Source organism: Anguilla anguilla, chromosome 1 (assembly GCF_013347855.1).
Source record: "Anguilla anguilla isolate fAngAng1 chromosome 1, fAngAng1.pri, whole genome shotgun sequence".
NCBI classification, from domain to species: Eukaryota; Metazoa; Chordata; class Actinopteri; order Anguilliformes; family Anguillidae; genus Anguilla; species Anguilla anguilla.
Genome location: NC_049201.1, coordinates 9,864,805 through 9,870,804, shown reverse-complemented (window position 1 = coordinate 9,870,804; position 6,000 = coordinate 9,864,805).

The following is a 6,000-nucleotide window of genomic DNA, read 5'->3' as shown; positions in this document are numbered from 1 at the left end:
AAACACACTACTATCCATTATAGTGTTTCGAAGACCAGGCGATGAGAAATCATCAATTGATTTCCACCACCAGCTCCCTGGAGCTCTGTCCCTGCCAGGCACACGCCCACCCCCACTACCCCCCCCCCCCCCCCCCCCCCCCCCCCCGCCACCCCCGCCCCCCCCCCAGCCCGCTGTGCCCAGGGCCGAGACGCTCCGGCATGCATGACTGGATCCCAAATCAGGCGGGGAACAGGGAGGGCAGAGTCAGTGGCATTCCGAGAACCCCCGCATATTTCATCATCCTAACGAGGCGCAAGAACGGAACTCCCCGCCCAGCTCAGCTGAGCAGCGCAAAACACCCCGCGCAGTACCAACCAGCCACCAACAGGGGGCCCCACTGAGACACGCCGCACAGCACTGGCAAAGAAATGCAGGGGGGATGGCCAGGACATGAATTATATATGTGGTCAAGCAATCATAATGTCTTAACTGAACTAAATTGTTGACATCAGGAGCACAAGAAACAATAAAAAAAAAAAGTTGTCTTGGAGTCAGGTTTAAAAGTAGCACTGCAGAAAAGGACAGCTCAGCAGATTCCGCTCTCCCTGGGAACTTTCAGGTGCTGGCACCAACGCGAGCAGCTGACGACGGTGCGGTGGTTCCGAAAAGTTCAGCTCCTTCTCTGTTCAAAGTTACGCTATGATGCCCCTCAGTGGCTTCCTAAGCAAGTACACTGGGGCGTTATCCCACCAAAATCTTGAGTGGAAGACATTGATATACTGCAGCCAATGACTAATATAAATGTAGTGAAGTAGATATGATTCTTGAATGGTTAAAAAAAAAACCCTCTTCTCTTATTGTGACAGAGAGTCTAATGAGGCCATTCTAGACTGCGATACAATTCACTGAACGATCGGGCGAATGTATAGCAGAGCCATTCAAAAACCCGCAAGGAGGGAGGGGATTAGTCAATATGATTAATACCGCTTAATTGTTGCCTCGTAGCTGCAATGTCACAGTCTGGGCAACTTGCTGACACCACGCCTTGTTCGGTATCACCTCGCCTCAGGAAATAAATCTCTTGCATCAATACCGCAAACTCCTGAAGCGGCCAGTGGTGATTACTTTGTGATGGAAAGCTAAAGTCAATCGCAATCAACTTTAAAAATATCAATGCGAAAGTTCACCAGCCAAGTATTTTTTTAACATATACATTTAACCTCTGCAACTGACACTGACACTGACACTGACAAGCATTTGGTCAAAACAGTGAACGTGAATATAAATCCCGACAAGGAAGTAACAATGTCTGTGTAGAATTTACCTTCCGCTCAGCACAGTGTTCACTATCTACCCATCATCACTCATATTAAAGTATGCATGCAGAGACACACACTCCTATTCCCACACACAGACTCATAACTCGCGCGCGCGCGCACACACACACACACACACATACTCACTTACACGTTCATGCACACGCGCGCGCACACACACACACACACATACACAGAGTCTCCATCGAGCTACTTCACAATGATACGGGTATTGTCTCAACATGGGACACTCAGGAGGGAAAATTTAATCACAGCTTTCACCTTTGGCCACAGATCAATGTAAACAGGACCAGACTGCAACGGCTCGATCTATGTAATGACGACGTTTCACAACTCATCCATCAAACTGGCGGCAGAGTATTGGGTCCTCACCCTCACTGCCGCACCTCAGAGTTCTGCCGTCTCCCTGGCGACGAGGGGTACCCGTCTCCATCTCACCATAACTGCAACTGCGGCAGAACAAATATAGAACGGCGAACATCAGTCTCCCTTCCGCACCATCATCAGTCTGACGGCATGAAGTTGTTTAGCGATGGTGAACTAGTGAAGGTCAAGGACAAACACTGACGCTGAGTGATCAGTGCCCCGACACGCCAGGGACACCGTATAGGCACAAAATGTCCCTGGAAGCGATCTGAATTCCAGGTCGTGATAATCGAGAGACGTGGTGAGACGCGTTAAATCGAGAAACCTGGACCGTGCTTCGGTCTGAGACCGGTAAAGGCAGAATTCCAGCTGGTTTCAAGTGTCCCTGTACTTCCGTGCTTATTATGCGCAACGGATCGAAACCCCGTTAATCGCAGCTCTGGAGACAGTGATGCTGAGATCTCACCAGCTTGTGGGTGATATTAAAAAGGCCGTCAAAAAAAGGCTCGAGGACCACACAACGCACAGGTTGTTCACTGTCACGTTCACTCTATAGCACTCTATTCACTTTTAATCACAATGATTTCATAAAATTTATTAATTTTAGCAGAGCTTAGCTGCCATTAGAGCTGTTACTGTCTAATTACTCCCTGCGTTATTTAACGACGTCACACAATAACCGATGCAGTTATTTATAGAAAATCTATTTTTGAAAGCACTCCTTATCCCCACCCTCTTCCCCTCGGCTCGGCTTGGCTTCGCGCGGATGGCGTAGCGGTAGCGTCTCCATCTTGCCGGTGAGAGCAGCGCGAGAGGCGCAGTGTGGATAATAAATGATTACTCCAGCGTAGCTGACATTGCACTCCGCGGGAACTCAAAGGCAGAGGAAGATCCAGAGCCAGATTTAGACTAACAGCTGCTCTACACCTAGCCTCACATCACATCTGCCAAGTCATCGTGGCAGGACACCGAGGTGACTTCTTCAGCATCTCTATATCCACGAGGAAATTTCAACCATGCAGATTCAATGTATCAGATAATATCACACAAATATGCTATCTTGTATGTGTGTGTGTGTGTGTGTAATACGGTAGATGCATTTACTGACAGCAGACTAATGGGCATCAGTATTAATAAGGGGCTTATCAATAATGTGCATAAAGAACATTAATGGGACATTCTCTAAATCAGACTCATTTGGAGATAGCCAAATGTAAGCTAAAGTACTTATGCAGGTGAAAAGAGCCTCAGAGAAAGCATGGGCGCACAAAGACAGGCAGAAGATTCATATAACTTCATTCCAAAAAAAAAGAACTCCTTGCAAAATAGAAATGCTGTATACATTGCAGCTTTGCCTATGCAGTCACCTCACCAGCAGAATATGTGCCAACTTGCAGATGAGCCAAAATGGGTCCGATTTCACACAGAACGACTGTATTCAGCTTGTAGAAATAACACTATCAACACCCTTCTTTAGTAGAAATACACACATACTTGCAGTTTTTATCAATTCACTAATTCATACTGCTTTAGACTGCTGTGCTGTGAATAACCTAGTCTTATAGAAAGTGGGTGATGCTTGCTTCAGTAAATTAAAATATATTACTGTACAGCAAGTGTGTGTGTGTGGGGGGGGGGGGGGGGGGGGGGGGGGGGGGTCAGATTAAAGAACTCATTAAGTTATAGAAAATTTCAGAACTGGCTATGATAAAGATTAATTTCACACCAAAAAAATAAATAAAAATGTACCTACAGAATTAAATTAAATTACCCCCGCAGCTCACCCCTGACCCTCGAGTGATTTAGCCAAATATTAAAAGTCGTACTAAAAGTAGTAAATGAGTATTTTTGGTCGAGGATGAGCACAGGAAATTGAATGTAGAAATTAGGCGTACAGACGGCAAATGAAAAAGTACAGAGACAATTGTAATTCCTTTGGCCCCATCACCTATAGGTGACATTTGTAATCTTTTCTTTTAAATGACAGCAGCAGATTAAAAACTGGACTGGCATGGCACTGTCTGAACTCAGTAACACTAATCTGCATGCTCCGATTCTCTCCTGCCACATGCTATTTTTACCAGATGAAAGATCAAAGCTCCATTTATACAGTATATATACATATCTCTGGTTACTCTAATGTTCATGTACATCAGTGAAAAAGCAGACCTGAAGTGGCAGTTTTGCGCATATGAAGTATATGAACTGAAGTATATAAGTTGACATGAAACCACTACACTTTTCAGAAAGGTTAAATTCTCTTAGTCCTTTCACACTGACTGCTACACACTGGTTTTCATTAAAAACCGGTCAAACTGTCAAAGTTGTCCAAAGTCAAAAATATTCATATTTGGTTCAGATGAGGTAAACACTTTGGTGCTTTTCCTGCTCTTTGCAGGTTTGCTCGTTTCCCCTACCAGGGCCCTCTTGTTCAAATAGTGCAGAATTTAAATAAAAAAGCTTAGTTTTGCTACTGAGATCTAACAGGGAAGCCGCACACAGAACAGCCTGGCAGACCATGGCATGCGTGGATTGCACAGGTCAAGTCGTGTTCATTGATCAACACATGGGTGTTGGCTGTCCCTGCATCACTGTCGATAGCCTAGAATCCTCAGACAAACGAGCGGGAAGGTTACACGAGGAACCAGCTCCCTCTAGTGTCCAACCGCAAAAGTGACACCCAGGACTCAACATGGAACAAGCAGGCCACATTAGGACAATAAATAACGCATCCTTTGAAAAAGAGGGTTGCAAACACCTCCCCGATCCGGCCTGTGCAAAGCCCCATCTTCAGGAATCAACGCACTGATTGGAAAGTTTTTTAAAGCAAAGCTGGCATAATGTATTGCCTTCAGGACAGAGAGTTATGGGATGATGGGTTCAGCCCAAGGAGGTTTATGAGGCACTTTATCCTCTGGTGCCGTAAAGATAGATCACACATTTCAACATCATCGCTGTACACACTCCCCTCCCTGACCTGTCAAACTCCCCGCATCATTAATTATGGCATTAAAGAGCTATTAGGGCGGGCAATAGCGGGAGATATATATGCAGTAATAAGATCTAATCTTGCTTGCTCTGACACCTCGACGGCTGCATTCAAATTACCATCTACAGGGCTTATTTCCTGCTCTCACTGTGGTTCTCTCTGTCCTGCTGTTAGCTAGATGAATGCCCCCCCCCCTTCCCTTCCCCCCTCCATTCACCCCCTTTTCCTAATCTCATCATCAGAGTGAAGGGACCCCTAATTATTTAGGCTCCTGTGGACAGCATCTATGCACTTTGAGTCCCCCAAGTTTCAGAACAACTTTAGTTGATTCACCTACACTTCTCTGAATGTGCTATGCTATGGTATCTCAGGTACAAGTCTGAAAAGTCATTGAGCATTTTTTTTTTGTTACTGAATGACGCCAGGGAAAGTTCCGGTTCAGTTGGACCTACTGAGTCTAGTCTGGATGTCTGCCCATGGCACAGACATCCCAGAATGCACCCTGGGTTTGATCATTTTTGTTGTCTCTCTTTAACAGCACTGCTTGTTGTGCAAGAACTTGCTGTACAACAGACTGCCTGCTAACTGGTGTCTGCACCCAGGAGGACTTACATTACTCAATTTGCATCTCACACAGTATCCTGTGTGCTAATTATGTGACCTGATTTTTACCAGTACTCCTTATGCAAACCTTTCAGGAGACCATATCAACAAGGTAGGTTATGCAGCTCAGAAACAACTGACTGAAACCCGAGATAACATTACCAGTAGAAAGAGATTTGACTTAAGGGCTTTGGATAAAAACTAACATAATTACTGACCTACTGAACAGCTGGGAGTGAGGCAGACTCTGAAAACATCTTCAAATAAATGTGCAGACAAGTAACAGCAGGTAGTTTAGCATCCCTGTTCACAATCCTCACAGCTGTCTCCTGCCAATTCCAAACCAAGTGCAAAAAAGAAGTCTAGACACTGGAGTATCAGAAATTTTCCTGATCATGATATTCCCAGCACTCCTGACAGCCTTGAATGGTAGGACCTGAATCTGTAAAGTGTACAGACAGGCTGTCTGAATTACAGTGTCATCTCAAATATCCACGGCGTGTTCACAGATGAGTAATCCTGTGCATAAATTAATCATTTTTATTCTGGGTCATTTACAGTTTGATTTGAAAATGTGGGACATTATCAGAAACCACACAACAGAAGGCAGGGGTTGCAGGCAGATAGTCACACTGTATAATGCCAGTACAATTTGTATTTATCAAATTAAGGCAAAGAAAAAATAAAAAACTCACCTTACTGCACTGCATCTTGTAATACAGT